Here is a 19,838-nt window from a genome sequence, read left to right as displayed (position 1 = left end):
AGTATAGTTGTATATGTTCTCGTAGTATAGTTGTATATATTCTCTTCCTAGTATAGACTCATGAATGAACTGACTCATTGATCTAGCAGTTGTAATAGTATGATTCTGTGTTACCCCGATGGTAACTTGTTAACAGTGTGTTTAGTATGTATGATTATGGAAGTACTTTTATGTCTATATATGTATTTTTGGTATATAATTAATATGGAAACGACCTTCGGATGGTCACCCAAAATGCTATCAGACCACATGCAAATCGAGGAAAAGGAAACAAGGTGGATAGCCTTCCTAAGCCCTTTAAACATTATTTATACGTCTATACATATATGGGCATGCAATTTGTAATTTAAAAACATAAATAAGTGTTTATAAGACATTTGAAACATAAGTATATTTTATTAAAGAAAGATTGACTTGATGTCAATCTATAAAACAATTTGAAGGCGTAGATTTGATTAAAACAGTTTGAGTATAAGGAACATTTGCTTAAATCACAGTTGCAGTGTAAATTCGAAAAGTAAATGGGTTTGGAAAGCATTTAGAAGTAAAACAGTTTGATAGATAGTTTGAATAGTGATAAAACCACTGATTTCCCTAGTTATTAATCACATGTGATTAGAGCAATCATATGTGATTGAAACAATAACTATAAGTATTTAACTTGTATTCCCCCCCTTTGAAAGCATATAAACGCATTTAGAATATTTAACAGGTTGATTAAGGGGTATGAAACTCACTTGATTGATTGAAGAAAGCGAGATGGAAAACCGGGCAGAGTTTCGTCTCAGGAAACGGATTTTTCTCGGGATTCTCGGGAATCTCGGGAGTAAAATCGACCCTCGGGACTTGAGCAAAAAGACCAGAGCTTCGGGTTATAACGGGCACGGAAAACGAGACAAAGTTGTGAGAGAGAGGAGAGAAATGAGCAACATTTTCGGAAAGTCTCGCATCCTATTTATAGGAAGGCTGAACCGCCTCCGAACGCGGGGCGTACGCTCGTACGCAGCGCGTACGCGTACGTCATGCATGACCGAAGCCTCGACTGCCTCAGTTCGGATGGGACGGGTTGCTGGGTACGCGGGTCGGATGGGACGGCGGGTCGGACGGGACAGCGGGTCGGACGGGTCGGAGCTTCGGACGGGTCGGACGGTTTAGAACTCTTCGGATAGTGCGACGTGGACGATCCGAGACCCTCGATCTCAGTACGCGGGGCGTACGAAGGTACGCAGGGCGTACTTCGGTCCAATCCGATGACTCCTCTTCGGATATTACCGGGAATTTATAATTAAATTCTTATTTATTTTAAATAAACTTCAAAAATTCATATCTCTCTCATACGAACTCCGTTTTTGACGTTCTTTATATCCTCGCGAAGGTGAGACCATGATCTACGACTTTCGTTTAGATTCCGTTGGCTAATTCCGAAATTATTTTTATTATTTATTTATTAAAATGACGTGTTTAAGGAATTTCTTCAAAATTTCATAACTTCCTCATCCGGAGTCAGATTTGGACGTTCTTTTTATGTACGCAAACCTTGATATGATTTCTATTACTTTATTTAATCCGAATAAGTTTTTAGGAAGGTTACATTTTGACCTAAATTTGATCGGTTTTACATTACATTGACTCAAAATATCGGGTTGTCACATCATCCCCCCGTTAGAAGGAATTTCGTCCCGAAATTAGAATTTTAAGCAAGCTAGAATTTACAAATAACAAAGCAAAAAGGTGAGGGTATTTCAGTTTCATCTGATCCTCACGTTCCCAAGTGAATTCCGGTCCTCGCTTGGCATTCCAGCGAACCTTCACGATAGGGATACGGCTTTGCTTTGTCTGCTTGACCTCACGGTCGATGATCTCTATAGGTTCTTCCACGAAGTTGAGGCTCTCGTTGATTTCGATCTCGTCGAGTGGGATTACAAGAGTCTCGTCGGATAGACACTTTTTCAAGTTAGATACGTGGAATGTAGAATGTACGTTACGAAGTGCGTCTGGTAGTTCGAGTTTGTAAGCTACGGGGCCGACTCTTGCAAGAATCTCGAAAGGCCCTATGTACCTCGGGTTAAGCTTCCCACGCTTGCCGAAGCGTATCAAGCCCTTCCAGGGTGAGACTTTGAGGAGGACTCGGTCTCCCACCTGAAATTCCAAAGGTTTCCTTCGTTTATCAGCGTAGCTCTTCTGTCGGTCTCTAGAGGCTTTCAATCGTTCACGAATCTGAACGATTTTCTCTGTTGTTTCCCTAATGATCTCCGGACCGGTGAGAGTACTGTCGGAAGTTTGCCCCCTGGCTAATTGGGTATCACCCACCTCAGCCCAGCACAGAGGGGATCTGCACTTACGGCCGTAGAGAGCTTCAAATGGAGCAGCCTTGATGCTCGTGTGATAACTGTTATTATAGGAAAACTCGACAAGGGGTAAATGAGTATCCCATGCCTTCCCAAAGTCAATCACGCAGGCTCGCAACATATCTTCTAGAGTTTGGATGGTCCTCTCACTCTGTCCGTCGGTCTGAGGATGGTAGGCTGTGCTCATGTCCAGCCTCGTTCCTAGGGAATGTTGTAGTGATTGCCAAAATCTTGAGGTGAACCTACTATCTCTATCGGAGATAATGGACATAGGTACACCATGTAGCCGTACGATTTCCCTAATGTATGTTCTCGTAAGCTTCTCCATCTTGTCGGTTTCTTTGATGGGCAGGAAGTGTGCAGACTTGGTCAATCTATCAACGATGACCCATATGGTGTCAAGTCCACCCGTTGTCTTGGGCAACTTGGTTATGAAATCCATAGTGATCCGCTCCCACTTCCATTCCGGGATCTCTGGTTGCTGCAATAAACCAGAGGGCTTCTGGTACTCGACCTTAACCTTTGCGCAAGTAAGGCATTTACTTACGAAGGTAGCAATCTCTGCTTTCATATTAGGCCACCAGTATAGCTTCTTAAGATCCAGATACATCTTATCTGAACCTGGGTGGACGGAATACCGAGTGTTGTGCGCCTCGGTCATGACCAAGTCTCGGAAGCCACCATGCTTCGGTGTCCAGATCCGGTTCATGAAATATAAAGCTCCGTCACCCTTGGCTTCTAAATTCTTGTCCATTCCTCTAAGGGATTCACTTGACACATTTTCAGATTTCATGGCCTCAAGTTGAGCCGCCTGAATTTGCTTAGTCAGGTGTGAATGGATGGTTATCGATAATGACTTGACTTTGCGACCAGAATATTCCTTCCGACTTAGGGCGTCTGCTACTACATTGGCCTTACCCGGATGATAACGAATATCGCATTCGTAATCACTGAGTAGCTCGACCCATCGTCGTTGTCTCATGTTGAGCTCCTTCTGATCGAAAATGTGTTGTAAACTCTTGTGGTCGGTAAAGATAGTGCTCTTCGTTCCATACAAGTAATGTCTCCAGATCTTCAGAGCAAACACTACTGCTCCTAGCTCAAGATCGTGGGTCGTGTAGTTAACCTCGTGTGTCTTCAATTGTCTTGAGGCGTAGGCGATGACCTTACCTCGCTGCATCAGAACACATCCGAGCCCTTGATTCGATGCATCGCAATAAACTACGAAGTCTTCTATTCCTTCCGGAAGGGATAGTATTGGTGCGGTGCACAAGGCTCGTTTGAGCGTTTGGAACGCTCTTTCTTGTTTCTCTTCCCAGTCAAAGGCCACACCTTTCTGGGTTAGGGTTGTAAGAGGCTTCGCTATTCGTGAGAAGTTCTGAATGAACCTGCGGTAGTAGCCAGCGAGACCTAGAAATTGACGAATTTCTGTAGGCGTCTTCGGTGCTGACCAGTTCTCAATAGCCTTAATTTTGGATGGGTCCACGTGGATTCCCTCTTCGCTTACCACGTGTCCTAAGAATTCGACTCTTCGGATCCAAAATTCACATTTCGAGAACTTCGCATAAAGTTTCTCTTTTCGTAATGTCCCTAGAACTTGTCGTAGGTGATCGCCATGTTCTTTCTTACTTCGGGAGTAGATTAGGATGTCGTCAATGAAAACGATGACGAACTGATCCAAGTAGGGTCGGCATACTCTATTCATCAGATCCATGAAGACTGCGGGCGCATTGGTCAATCCGAATGGCATCACCACGAACTCGTAATGTCCGTAACGAGTTCGGAAGGCGGTCTTCGGCACATCTTCCTCTAGCACTCGTAACTGGTGATATCCGGATCTCAGATCAATCTTAGAAAAATAGTTCGCCCCTTGCAGTTGGTCGAATAGATCATCTATGCGTGGTAGAGGATAACGATTCTTGACCGTCAGTTTGTTGAGTTCTCTGTAGTCAATACACATACGGAAGGATCCGTCCTTCTTCTTAACAAACAAGACCGGTGCTCCCCAAGGTGAGAAACTTGGCCTTATAAAGCCCTTGCTGAGCAGTTCGTTAAGTTGACCAGAGAGTTCTTGCATCTCGGCTGGTGCTAAACGGTAGGGCGACTTGGCTACTGGGGTAGCTCCTGGGACTAAGTCGATTCTGAACTCGACTTGTCGTTGCGGAGGTAATCCGGGTAGTTCTTTTGGGAAAATGTCGGGGAAGTCGCTCACTACTGGGAGGTTCTTTAGTTCTTTCGTTTCTAGGTTCGTGTCGACGACGTGAGCAAGGAATGCGTGGTATTCCTTACGCAGGTATTTCTGTGCTTGAATACTTGATATGATGCGAAGACTTGTACCGGGTTTGTCGCCATAGACTATAAGAGTTTCGTTAGACGGAAGGTTTAGACGGACTGCTTTCTCGAAGCACATGATGTCGGCACGATGGAGGCTTAACCAGTCCATGCCAATGATGACGTCGAAACTTTTTATTGAGACTGGCATGAGGTCGATTGGAAATGAATGGTTGTCTAGGGTTAGGGTACAACCTAAGTATATGCTACTCGTGTTTTCAGTTTTTCCATTAGCCATTTCTACTGTAAATAGTTCTTTGAGTGCGTGCGGTGGTTGATTAAGCATGCGAGCAAATTTATGGTTTACGAAGCTTCGCTCCGCTCCACTATCGAATAGAATGCATGCATAGGAGTTATCGAGGAGGAACGTACCGGTTACTACTGTCGGGTCAGCAACTGCTTCCCCGTGGCCTATAGCCAGTACCCTCCCTGCTCCTCCAGCATTCCTCGCTTTGGGGCAGTCCCTCTTAAAGTGGCCTGCTTCGCCACATCCATAGCAGGTTGGGCTCGCGCCAGAGCCAGGGACTTGGTTGATAGGTTGTGACGGGAACTTACAGAATCGGACGGTGTGTCCTTTCCTGTTGCAGTTAGAGCACTGCAATTCACGGCAGGGTCCGTTGTGGTGGTAGCTGCATTTGGTGCACTTGGGCGAACTTCCAGCATACCGACTAACCGGGGCAGTAGTAGCAGCAGTAGGGGTTACTGCGGCATGAATTGCCACCAATTGCTGCTTTTTGGCAGCCTGATGCTTCTTCCTTTCATCCCAGAATTTCCGCTTAGTATCGGCGGGTTTGGAGGGTTCCGGGATGGCTAGGGTGGTTGTGGTTGCAGGGGTTTTGACTCCATGGTCAATGAGTCGTTGTGCCAATCGTTTGGCACTGTCGAAGGTAGCGGGGTTTGACGCTAGCACATTCCCTTGATACGGAGGCACTAGTCCCCATATGTACCTCTCGATCTTCTTCCCCTCGGTGGGAACCATATTGGGGCAGAGGGCCACCAGCTCGCTGAATCGCGCAGTATAAGCGACCACATTGGTGCCCTTCATTGACAGGCTCCAGAGTTCCTGTTCCAGTTTCTGGATCTCGCCCCTCGGGCAGTATTCCTCAGTCATGAGGTCCTTCATTGTTTCCCAGCCCATGTCGTTGGCTACGACGAGAGTTAGTGCTTTGACGTGGCCGTTCCACCACGTTAGGGCTTTACCCTCAAAGGTGCATGCGGCATATTTCACCTTGCACGCAGCAGGGCATGAACAGATTTCGAAGACTGATTCAGTCTTCTCGAACCACTGCGAGAGAGCAATGACTCCGCCGGTGCCATAGAAAGGCTTCGGCTTGCAGTTTGTAAAATCCTTGTAAGAGCACTCCCTTGAGCGCACAGGGATTTCGACCGGAATAGATTCCACAGGGGTTCCACCTCTGCTGGCATCAGAAGAGTGATACTGAGCCATGGCGGTTGCCACTGCTGCAGCTACGACAGCATTCAGGGCTACAGTATCGATGACCGGAGGCGGAGGAGGTGGTGGAGGTGCAGGATTATTCCTATTCCTGGGAGACTTGCGAGGAGGCATCCTTCAGCTGAAAGTTTAAAAAGATAAGAAAGATGGTAAGAATCAATTTGTAAGCAACGTGAGAGTGACACATGGACTAACTAAACATAGTCCCACAGTTGAAAGGGTGCTTGAAACCACAACAAGCATTATTAGAAAGCACAAGTGTATAGATTTTTCCCTAGATAGATAGATCTAAAAAAATTTACTGGTATTACTGATGTAATAAGTTCAGGGAAAATCGACCTAACAGTAGGTCATACATCATACCATATAGAAAAGTTTGACAGTCCTTAGATTTCAAATTTGAGTACAGAAAGTTAGAAATATTTTACACACAAGTGCTACTTGGAGCACAAATTTTAAAGGCTATACTTTAATTAAAAGACGAAGCTGTACTAGACATCAACCAACGGCGATGGGAAAATCCCGGGCGAGTACTGCTGTCGGATAATTGACGAAACACCTCTTGAATGGGTCGATCCTGGGTCCTCTGACAAGCTCGAAGTTCCAATATTTCAGCTCGTGAGGCAGCCAACTGCTACAGCAGGGTTTTATTTGTCCTCCGGGTCCGTTCCATGTCTTCTTCAAGACGGCGGATACTGACTGTGTTGACACCTGAGTCGGCATCAATCTCTATGACCCGGTCGACGGCTGCTCTACCTTGCTCGACAATACGAGCTATTCTGCGGATAATGACAGGCAGAGCTCGGTCAGTAGAGCCACCATCGCTGACGTTGTAAAAGGTTCGGTCCCCAAAGTATGGTAAGGGTTGACCCTGATCATCACTCCAGCGGTTCAGGTTGTCTGCCCACATGGGTGTAGGACCTGGAAACGCTGGTCGAGGGTTGTTGTTCAGGGCTTGACCTACAATCGGTAGGTTGTTGACTTCAGGCTCGGAGTCGGACCCATCTGAAAAGCCTTCTGCGAGGTGATCATCCAAAGGGATTGGATGATCAACTTCGGGCTCTTCATAGATCCACCCGACATTGCCTTCATTGGGAAAGTACGGGTCGCCATGATGGATATCTAGCCATCAAGATCTATGCGAGAATAGAGGTATAAGAATATAGTATACGTGTAACTAATAGCGCAAAATACTCCTATAGTATTTTAAGTTTAAATTATTTTGATCTTCTTGTGGTATTGTTGGTAAGTTCTTAGACTTGCTAACCTATCACAACCATTCTAAGGCATGTGCTAATCACTCCTAGGATCAGCATAGTTGATCAGGCTATGCCATTCCCAGGACTGACCATACATCCCCGAGCTCACTTGTGATATTTAACAATCGTAATACTTTCGTTCTTGTCATTGTGACACTTATTTTAGTATGAATGCAGACTAGTATACTTAGTTAAATATTTTATTATTTAAAGTATAGACTCTTGGTCAGAGTTTAATCCCTAATGGGTTTATAGTTTAGTATATCTTTTATGGGTTGATATACTCAATTCACTATAAACAATGCTCTGATACCAATCTGTCACACCCCAAAACCAAGAACGGCGGAAACGTTCTGGGGCGGAGGACGTCATGTAAGGTAATCACAACACAGTAAATGTAAATAGGCAAACAACATCATCCATTGCATTAAATATATAAATTTAATACATGCGTGTTCTGTACAGTTTTAGACACCAAAAAAAATAACGTAAATCAAAATAATAAAATGATGAGTCTTGAGTACGCTCCATCATCTCAAAAGCTGGCATCGGTACCTGTCTACTGATGACCTGAGAATACAAGTTATTTTGAAAGAGTTTATCAGCATTAAGCTGGTGAGTTCATAAGTGTTTTAGTGTCAATGTTCATTGTCAAAAATGTTTGAACTTGTCCCAAAGTATAAGTTTGTAAAAATGTAAATAAATGTTTAAAAGTATTTGCAAAAGTTTGAATCTCTCAGAAAATCCTATATTTTCTATAAAAGTAACCTTCTACCAAGGCTTAACAGTTTTGTAAACTCGTCTGTTGTAAAAGTGTGTGATTACCCAAGTATAACTATCTTTTGATAAAATATAGTTTGTACATTAATGCTTAAGTGAGATTATCACCAAAATATGTAATGGGTAAATCATTGTAGTACTGTAGTTTTGTATAATAAGAACTACTGTTGTACTAATTACTACTACCTTAAACCGGATTTATATTAAGGTATAATGTGATAATTACACCATACTATCGACTGATAACAACGACATAAAGAACGGTCGTAATAACGGAATGACGTTTGGCACCCGCAGACCTGCAGGTCCGGCTGTAGCTAGCAGCAAGGTGTAGGATAGTCAATCCAGTATAGATCTATACGCAAACTCAACGCTCTCCCTCCAAGAGAATTCTGGCTACAACTCGGGCCATGACATTTAAGGCATGCTCCGATACAGTGGATCACATTTGCTATCGTGTTCTTGCATGTGTGATGAAATGTTTCTTGTTCTAGTATAGTTGTATATGTTCTCGTAGTATAGTTGTATATATTCTCTTCCTAGTATAGACTCATGAATGAACTGACTCATTGATCTAGCAGTTGTAATAGTATGATTCTGTGTTACCCCGATGGTAACTTGTTAACAGTGTGTTTAGTACGTATGATTATGGAAGTACTTTTATGTCTATATATGTATTTTTGGTATATAATTAATATGGAAACGACCTTCGGATGGTCACCCAAAATCCTATCAGACCACATGCAAATCGAGGAAAAGGAAACAAGGTGGATAGCCTTCCTAAGCCCTTTAAACATTATTTATACGTCTATACATATATGGGCATGCAATTTGTAATTTAAAAACATAAATAAGTGTTTATAAGACATTTGAAACATAAGTATATTTTATTAAAGAAAGATTGACTTGATGTCAATCTATAAAACAATTTGAAGGCGTAGATTTGATTAAAACAGTTTGAGTATAAGGAACATTTGCTTAAATCACAGTTGCAGTGTAAATTCGAAAAGTAAATGGGTTTGGAAAGCATTTAGAAGTAAAACAGTTTGATAGATAGTTTGAATAGTGATAAAACCACTGATTTCCCTAGTTATTAATCACATGTGATTAGAGCAATCATATGTGATTGAAACAATAACTATAAGTATTTAACTTGTATTCCCCCCCTTTGAAAGCATATAAACGCATTTAGAATATTTAACAGGTTGATTAAGGGGTATGAAACTCACTTGATTGATTGAAGAAAGCGAGATGGAAAACCGGGCAGAGTTTCGTCTCAGGAAACGGATTTTTCTCGGGATTCTCGGGAATCTCGGGAGTAAAATCGACCCTCGGGACTTGAGCAAAAAGACCAGAGCTTCGGGTTATAACGGGCACGGAAAACGAGACAAAGTTGTGAGAGAGAGGAGAGAAATGAGCAACATTTTCGGAAAGTCTCGCATCCTATTTATAGGAAGGCTGAACCGCCTCCGAACGCGGGGCGTACGCTCGTACGCAGCGCGTACGCGTACGTCATGCATGACCGAAGCCTCGACTGCCTCGGTTCGGATGGGACGGGTTGCTGGGTACGCGGGTCGGATGGGACGGCGGGTCGGACGGGACAGCGGGTCGGACGGGTCGGAGCTTCGGACGGGTCGGACGGTTTAGAACTCTTCGGATAGTGCGACGTGGACGATCCGAGACCCTCGATCTCAGTACGCGGGGCGTACGAAGGTACGCAGGGCGTACTTCGGTCCAATCCGATGACTCCTCTTCGGATATTACCGGGAATTTATAATTAAATTCTTATTTATTTTAAATAAACTTCAAAAATTCATATCTCTCTCATACGAACTCCGTTTTTGACGTTCTTTATATCCTCGCGAAGGTGAGACCATGATCTACGACTTTCGTTTAGATTCCGTTGGCTAATTCCGAAATTATTTTTATTATTTATTTATTAAAATGACGTGTTTAAGGAATTTCTTCAAAATTTCATAACTTCCTCATCCGGAGTCAGATTTGGACGTTCTTTTTATGTACGCAAACCTTGATATGATTTCTATTACTTTATTTAATCCGAATAAGTTTTTAGGAAGGTTACATTTTGACCTAAATTTGATCGGTTTTACATTACATTGACTCAAAATATCGGGTTGTCACATTGAGCCTTCGGAACCCATTTGTAGTTGGGTTTAACCCATTTCTTTTTCGATCCTATGGGTGGCTCAGTACTTGATTTGGAACTTGAAGCCGGCTGCCGAGATAACTTTGACCTAACCGGTCTTGGCTTCACAGGAGCATCTCTTGGATTGGACTTCTTGGCTGACTTTCTCTTCTTGCCCTTGGGATTTAGATTCTTGGCCTTGTGGGATTGATTCTTGGCCTTCTGCGCATTCTAGTCACCATTGTCTGAGCGTGACCTGGAAGGGTTTCTTTTCAAGCATCTCCCACTTGGCGCGTTTTTCCAGCCTTATGCGTAGTAGGGAACATACGCGTGATTTGGGCAGTTTCGGGCAATGTGTCCAGGTGTTCCATAGTGAAAACAAGTCCTTTTCTTTATTGGGAAATTGTTTCTTCCTGCCCCTGGTGGCGTATCCTTGCCTCGTTTGTTGTTGTTCCCACATTAACACTTGCCACAAGAACTCTGTTGCGTTGGAATTGGTGGCCTGTATTTCTCAACGGCAGGTTTGTTAGAAGCAGCCGAGTTCGAAGCAACATATTTAGAGTTCAAGGAGTTATTGGTTTGTTCAGAAGAACTCTCCTTGTTCTCATCCTTTGCTACTTTACCTACACATGTAACAGAAACATCAATATTTTCAACATTAATAACTCCTCCTGACACAAATCCAGCTGGTTTTCCGTATTTAAGATGTGCCTCCCTGTCAATTTCTTCTTGTTTCATAGGGATGGATGTGTAGTTATGATTGTAAGGAGGAGGTACACTATGATTTGTGTTAGTATGTTAGTTGCTATTATGAGCAGCTGAATCTAGCTACTCTTGTTTAGCTAGATGAAGCTTCTAACTTATGAATAGCCTAATTTTTATGGATTTATTTAGTTGGTAAAATTGCTTGTGTTTGATTTGTATTACCTAGCATGCTTGTGTTTGTTTCTCTAATTGCTTGATTGCATGCTCTGTGTAGCTTAGTGACCATTAACTGCATGAACTTGTTTACCAAATGATTTAGTGAACATTGAATTGTTAGAGCTAGGATTGACCAATCTTAGTTAGTAATTAGAATAAATAAACTTAGATGTGCTAAAGAACGTGGATTGTGACTATAATTGCGTTTATATAATAAATCTTATATAGCATATTTATATTCATAATTAGTTCTGCGTTTAATTGTGTGTGAACATACATAGTTTGACATGAATTAGTTAATTATTGGTAAAGTTAGAACTAAATTACTAATACAATTGAAACCAACTCAATAATCCATAATCATTAGCTAGCCATAAGGAAGAAGTGGATTCAAACTAGACAAGAGTGTGTTTTTACTTATTGAATTTGAGTTAAGTTAGTCTGATCTTGTAAAATCAGATGAAACCCCCTTTTAAACTTGTTAATAATTAGGTTAATTTAATAGCAAATAGATTAATAGTAACACCGTTCCCTGTGATCGACACCCGAATTACCGAAGCTATACTGTAATCCGACTAGGTACACTGCATATAAGTGCATAGTTAGTTTAAGTTTTTTAGGTTATAAATATTAAAATTAGTGGGTACTTTTGTTATCAAGTTTTTGGCGCCGTTGCTGGGGAACGACGCGTTTATTAGTTTATTTAGTAGCATTAGATTAATCGACCCTTTTCGTGGAATAAAATCTGCAAAAAGGTTAATTGGTTATTTATTTTTGTTTATTAGCTTAGCTTAGTTGATTATCATATAACAAAAAAAACTGTTTTCTGTCACAGAATTCACGACGTGAGTTTTATAAACTCACGACGTGAAAGCTGCGATTTTCAGTTTTTAGTATTTTCTTATTTTAGTTCAGTTTTACGTTTTAGTTTAGCGAGTTGCAGGAGTTCATGACCAGAGGATCAACCACACCTTTGGTGCCACCAATTGAAGGTCCAGAAGCTGCACTACACAAGAAGACTGATAAGAAGACGCCACTGCAAGAATTAAAGTTAGCATTTTCAAGAAAGTCGGGAAAGAAGACAGGAGAGTCAAGTTCATCCTCAAGGCACAAGAGCAATTTTAACCACTTGGATCAAATAGCCGTCCAAACCGAATCCGAATACGATACCGAGCCGGAATTTGAAGAACATACAAGCGAACCCGAGAACGAGCCGAGGAACGAGATGGCAGCAATTGAAGAGATGTCCATGGGAGCTTACAAGAAGCGGATCCGAGAAGATGTAGGTCTCGGTTTAGTCCAACCCGCAATACCTGCTACTGCCACATTTGAGTTGAAGGGGCACATCTTGACTGCACTGAAGGATATCCCATTTTTTGGGAAAGATCATGAGGATGCTTTTAAGCATCTAGATGAAGTCAACGACATTGCGGATTACTTCAATGTCCCAAGTGTCAACAAAAACACAATCTTGTTTAGGATGCTTCCCATTACTTTCAAGGGAGCAGCTAAATATTGGCTAAAATCACTTCCACCGGGCAGAATCACCACTTGGGCTCAAATGTGTGAGCAATTTCTGGACCATTTTTGCCCAACATCCAAGATAGCTAAACTCAAGAAGGCAATAGCTAACTTTGAGCAACAGCCGGGGGAGTCATTATATGAAGCATGGGAGCGGTACAAGGGCTTGCTCAGAAATTGCCCTCAACATGATATAAATGTGCAACAAGAGATGTCAATCTTCTATGATGGGGTCAACATTAGGATGAGACAACTCGTTGACTCTCAAGGACCTTTGACAAAGAAAAATCCAAGGGAGGTCAAGGAGCTCATTGAAGAATTCGCGAAGCACTCTCGCGAATACCACAACCCTACGCAAGATGGAATCAAAGACGGTGGAGGGGCCCAAACTGAAGAAATAGCAGCTGTGATATCTATGCTGAGTAATTTGGATCGAAGGATAACACAAATGGACCAGTCAATACATGCCATAAGAGTGGGTTGCGAGAGATGTAGTGGTCCACACTTGACCAAGGACTGCAATTTAGATGAGTTTGGGAACAGAAAAGCTCAAGTGTGCTACTCGAGTAAGCATAAGTTTGATGAGGACTGGAGGAAACCAAAGAAGGAGTGGCTGCCATATGAAGAGTATAAGAAGCAAAAAGAAGAAAAGTATAGGCAGACACGTCGAGGCTTCTATCAAAAGCAGCAGCCACCAGCCGAGAAGAAACCCGATCTAGAGACCATGTTGATGAAGTTTATGTTGGAATAGTCTCTAAGGCTGCAACTATATTAGGCAAGTATTTGACCCGGTAGTGCATGGTCCTTTTGGGTTGCCTTCACCAAAGCAACTTGACAGGATGATTTATTATGAGAGAAGAAATATTATTAATATATTATAAGAATAATATAAGGAAGAATAATATTATTATTTGATTAATATAAGTTATAAATTAATTAGGCATTAATTTGGTGACATAAAGAGATTAATTGAATAAAGGGTTATAAACTGTCAATTGTATGATAGTTGTACTTTGGGCTATAAATCCCTTATGGTTAATGGTGGACGATTTTTAGGGCTTAGGATAGGCTTAGAATTCGTCCAAAGGCTTATCAATTAGGGTATTGGATTGCTTAGGGCCTAAGTTATCCAATTAGGGTTTAAGGGTGAAACCCTAGGAGCCTTACAAGTATAAATAGACCCCAAGGGTTAAGGAAATCGGCACTTGTGCTTTAAAAAGAAACCCTGGCTGATTTTGATCCCCTCTCCTCTCTCTCAAATCATCCTCTTGCTAGTTGGTGTTTGTAAGCCATTAGAGGAGTGACAATTGTGACTCTAAAGCCTCAAGGACAAGAAGATCAAGCAAGTGATTCAAGGTAAACTTCTAATTCTAATTTCATTTGTTATTATGCTCTATTAGTCATTAGAAGTCTTGGATTCAATGCATGTTTAATTAGAGAAACCTAGATCCGAGCATTAGGGTTTGCATGTGTACATAGGAATGTTCATATGGCCAAAACCCATCAGTGGTATCAGAGCCTAGATTGGTTTCTATTGAATTGATGCATTGGTTGCTTGTTTGATGCCTTCAAAATTCGAATTTTGTGGTTCTGTCTGATGGACTCGACGAGTCCATTGGGGTACTCGGCGAGTCCAAGCGTCAGAAAGAGCAAATGTCCGAATTTCTTGCTATTTATCTTTGAGATACTTGCCTTTATCATATTAGATCAATATAAATCCGATTTTATGGTACATATGAGTATATTCTTGATCTAATTGAAGATATTTATCAATTAATAAATTATTTATTTCCTTATGTGATAATTGATTAATTATTTTAATTAATTGGTAAATTGTTTTGCAAGAAATTATTAAATAAATCAAATATGGATAATTATGTGATTAAATGTTAATTTAGATTATTTGTTATTTGATCCCCTATGTTTTGAAAAGTTTAAAACTTGCCCTCAAGTGTTGAAATTTATGTTTTGTGATTAAAAGTTTAATTTAGACAATTTAAATTTCAAACCCTAGAATTTTACAAGTTTAAAATTCAACCCTATACTAATATAATATTACAAGATTAATATATATATATATATATATATATATATATATATATATATATATATATATGTATTATTAAAATGCTAGTCTTACCGTTAGTAGGCCACATTCACGAAGCCCGTCTATAAGGTGGGTATAAGGTTGTTGCCTATAAAATGGCGCTTAATGGGTGTACACTCACACCCACCGCTTGCTTGATCGGTGGAGGGTCGTTAGCCGAACGGGTAGGATAGGGCAACCTCATCTCTTCATTAAAAGTATAATATGAAATACAAAGTAACTACATGTTTTTCAAAATTTCCTAATCCTAGTTACTTTAGGAAAAGTGAATTGATGCAATCCCATGAAATTACACTTTGCACCCTTGCTAAGAAGTTAGTGGAGCGTGTGTGGTTTACCGGCACACTAATTGTTTCTAAGCAAAGGTGGCAAAGGGTGATTCATTGTTTATCATCGTTCGATGGAGCGTGTGTGGTTTACCGGCACATTGAATAGGTGATTGTTTCAATGAAGGCACCATGTGAATTTGCATGGTAATTCACACCCACATTGTGATCCTCGGTATCCCAGTCACAAACGAGAGGGGCATATCGAGATTTAAACATGCCATTGAAAAGGTTCAATGAATCTCATCCAAACCTAGGAATTCTCAATACATTTAGAACTTAAAATTATGTTTTCATGGTGGAGAATTAGTGAATCGTCATTCACTTACCATCAAATTGCTTGCATGTTAGATTACGGCATCCCTTTTCTAATATGTAAATATTGTTGTTGGATCCTAGCCCTAATTTTCTTTTTGGGTGATAATTAGGGATTCAAATTCTAATCTATCTTTGTCCTTTTTAATTGTAGATGTCGAACGCGAACAACGCTGCTGCTAGCTCGTTCACATTGATGAGCCTTTGCCAAAAGGTGACTTTCGATGGGACGAACTTTAGCGAATGGATAAGATACATTCGCACGATTGCTCGCTACGAGGACAAGGAGTATGTCCTCGATGAGAAGCTCGAGAAAATCAACCCAAAAATCGCTACTACGGCTGAAATGACTGCTTTTGAGACTCATGAATGTGATGCGACGAAGGTTCATTGCATCATGATAGCCACAATGAACGCTTAATTCTAAAAGTCCTATGAGGACATGTATCCGTACAAAATGCACCAAGACTTGTTGGAGAGATACCACCAAAACGCAAGGCAGGAGCGTTACGAGATTTTCACTAACATGATCTCCTCCAAAATGGGTCATGGAGAATCTCTAACCGTGCACCTGCAAAAGATGCAAACGTATGTCGATCGTCTTCGCAAGTTGAATGTTGACTTTGGGGAAGACTTGGCGATCGACATGGTGCTTCACTCTTTGCCTCCGTGTTAGAATCAATTTAGGATGACCTACCACATGAACAAAGAATAGGTCACCCTAAGTAAGCTCCAAGGTGTCCTTAGGGTTGCTGAAAGCAACATCAAGGACAAGTCTATTGCACCCACTCCCAATCCACCCGCTGCTCCTGTTTTGGCCATTAGGCAAGGAAGAGGCAAGAAGAGGAAGGCTCCGTTCTAAGAGCCACCGCAAGGGAAAGTCCCGAGATGGTTCCTCTTCTAGTGGGACCAAAGTTGATCTCGCTAAGACTAACCCTAACCCAAAGGAGGCAGAGTGCCATCATTGCCATAAAATAGGGCATTGGAAGAGAAGCTACCCAGACTACCTGCAAGCCATAAGGGAAGGAAAGATCAAGCCGTTTTTCGCAGGTATATACACAATTAAATCTAATGATTCATCTCATGCTATTTCTTGGGTCCTTGATACCGGTTGTGGTTACCACATCTGTTCTGAATTGCAGGGACTAAGAAGAAATAGGGATATGGAGCATGGAAGAATAAATCTAATCATGGGGAACAGAAGATCGTCGCCTGTGATCAAGACTGGAGTATATTCTTTAGTGCTTAGGAATAATTTATGTTTAGATTTGAACAATTGTTGCTATTCGCCAGAAATGGCTAGAAACATCATTTCATTTCATGGTTTGTTTAGACAAGGTTTTATATTTTCTTTTAATAATGAGAATGGTTCTATTTTAGCTTATCTAAATGGTGTCTTTTATTTTGAAGTTATACCATGTAATGGAATATATGAAACTGTTAAGATTGTTGATGACTTAGGAAATGATGTTTTGAACATAGATTCTTCCAATAGTATGGATAGAGCATCCTTGTGGCACTGTCGTCTTGGACATGTCAACAAGAAACGCATAGCCCAACTCAAAAAGGATGGAGTGTTGGAGTCATTCGACCTTAGGGAAGATGACACGTGCGAGTCTTGTTTGCTTGGAAAGATGACTAAGTCACCCTTCACTAGTACATGTGAAAGGGGTGAGGGTCTATTGGACCTAATACATACCGATGTATGTGGACCGTTTAGATCAACCACAAAGGATGGGAACCGCTTCTATGTGACTTTTACTGATGACTATAGTAGATATGGGTATATCTATTTAATCAAGCAAAATTCAGAAACGTTTGAAAAGTTCAAAGAGTTCAAGAATGAAGTGGAGAATCAATTGGGCAGGAAAATCAAGATGCTTCGATCCGATCGAGGAGGTTAGTACTTACGTCTTGAATTCCACGACTATCTCAAGGAGTGTGGAATACTTTTATAATTGACGCTACCTAGGACACCGCAGTTGAATGGTGTGGCAGAAAGGCATAATCGAACCTTGTTAGACATGGTCCGCTCTATGATGAGTCGTGCTGCACTACCTATCTCATTATGGGGGTATGCCTTAGAGACTGCCGCCCATATCCTTTACCGAGTCCCTACTTGTAACACCGTGAATTTCAAAATAATTTTTCACAAATTATAAAAACATTTCTCATTTAATTTTCATAAAAACATTAAGTTTAAATCCCAATTCACATCATACAAAATCCCAAGATCATATATATATAAAAAAAAATCCCATGCGTGTGTACAGATCAAGTCGGCGCCTTCCCACGGTCATCGCTAGTACCTGAAACAACAACACTAACACTGTAAGCACAAAGCTTAGTGAGTTCCCCAAAATACCACATAAACATATATTAGCCACTCAAGGCTATAACTCTATGGGTCCGTGCACCCAAGCTCTGTGAACCCTCAGGCTCTAACTCTGGAACCTTCCGGTTCCAACTCTATAAACATGCACAGCATAAATCACATAGACATCATGCAGTACAACACATAGCATACACATAACATACACATACTCTGACACATAACTCTAATTACCTACTCAAGGTAAAGTATAGTGAGAAGACTCACCTCGGGTATCTCGATAACTCGCGAATCCTGGAAATCACTCGTGCTCGATCCTCCGAGCTATAATCCTCCTATAACATCATATATATCTTAATTAACACTTTTACCACTAAGGTTGACTACCCCTAACAAGTCAACACTGGTCAACTCTGGTCAACGGTCAACGGTCAACGGTCAACGGTGATCGGACTCGGCGAGTGCACTAGGGCGACTCGGCGAGTCTAAGTGTTTTCACCAACTCTCTAGGATTCCCTTTTTGACACGTCGAGTACTCCCCTGACTCGACGAGTTCCACCTAGTATGAATCGCGGGGCCACCCCGACTCAACTCGCCAAGTCTCAAGAACAACTCGGCGAGTTCCAGTTCGACTCAGTCCACCTGTCAACCCTCTCTAACTCTCCCTGACTCACTGAGTCAACTTATAACTCGGCTGGACCACTCACTGAGTGGTCAAGGACAATCTTCATGCTACTCGCCGAGTCTGTTCTTCAGACTCGGCGAGTCCATGCCATGCATCAACTCAAAGTTGCTTCTGAGGTCAGATCCGCTCCAACAACTCATAGATCTGGCCCTCCTAAGCTTATTCATCACGTAAAGCCATATCTTGGTGCTCATAACACACCCCATGACTCATAAATAGTGTTTTGAACTTAAGCACAAAGACCCCAACCCAAAACCCCCATGGATTCATAAAAAGCTTGGGCAAAGGGACACTCTGGACCTCCAAAGGTCCAGATCTAGAACCTAACTCACTTAAGGGACCAAGGAAGCACTAGATCTAGCCACAAAATGGCTCAATAAGCCCTAAATCAATATAAACATCAACATAACAGAGAATAGCTCGAAGGTAGTACCTCAAATGTGATGTTCTGGTCCTCAAATCTTCAGGAAGTGGCTCCTCTTGACTCCCCCTTAGCTATTGCTTCCTTTCCCTTGCAATATAACACCTCTAAGGTCAATAATGGCTCCTTGCTTTGCTCCAAACGCTCAAACTCGCTAGGGTTTCTCTCAGGGGTCTGGTGAGCACAAATGATGGCCTTAAGGCCCTTTAAATAGGCCCCAAACACGAGAAATTAGGGTTTCATTAAACAGCGCGGACTCGCCGAGTCCATACCCTGGACTCGCCGAGTCCAGGCGCGAACCCGCGTCCAAAACCACGATCCTACTCGGCGAGTTTGAGCTCCAACTCGCCGAGTCCCCTCACAAAACAGCAAAAACATAAGCATAAAAGATACCTGGAAATCCGGGCTGTTACAACTCTCCCCCACTAGAACTAGACTTCGCCCTCGAAGTCTCGCTCTGAAAATAGCTCCGGATGCTGCTCACGCATCTCACGCTCTGGCTCCCAGGTCATCTCTGATCCCTTCTTGTGTTGCCACTGGACCAACACCAGGGGTACCTCCTTGTTCCTCAATACCTTGATTTTCTGATCTCTGATGGCCACTGGTCTCTCGGCATAATTCAGGCTCGCATCCACCTGAATATCCTCTAATGGAACCACTGCCGACTCATCGGCTATACACTTCCTCAGCTGCGACACATGAAAAGTGTCGTGAATCTACCCCAACTCTACTGGCAAATCCAAACGATAGGCTACCCGTCCTACCCTCGCGATCACACGGAATGGACCAATATACCGTGGCCCCAATTTGCCCCTCTTCCTGAATCGAATCACTCCTTTCCAAGGAGAGACCTTCAGGAGAACAAAGTCGCCGACCTGAAACTCAAGCTCGAA

The 19,838-nt window shown here is 42.0% G+C and overlaps 1 non-coding gene across 1 annotated transcript; it reads right to left on the bottom strand.

The window, feature by feature from the left end:
• Positions 1 to 12,847: 12,847 nt before the first annotated feature.
• On the bottom strand, positions 12,848 to 12,954 carry LOC111879332 (small nucleolar RNA R71). The gene has a single exon (XR_002846060.2). It is a non-coding gene; the product is annotated as a small nucleolar RNA R71 (small nucleolar RNA).
• Positions 12,955 to 19,838: the final 6,884 nt, after the last annotated feature.

The sequence above is a fragment of the Lactuca sativa genome, chromosome 3 (genome assembly GCF_002870075.4).
Source record: "Lactuca sativa cultivar Salinas chromosome 3, Lsat_Salinas_v11, whole genome shotgun sequence".
Taxonomy (NCBI): domain Eukaryota; kingdom Viridiplantae; phylum Streptophyta; class Magnoliopsida; order Asterales; family Asteraceae; genus Lactuca; species Lactuca sativa.
Note: the sequence above shows the minus strand (reverse complement) of the source record. Positions and strands in the feature narration are given on the sequence as shown.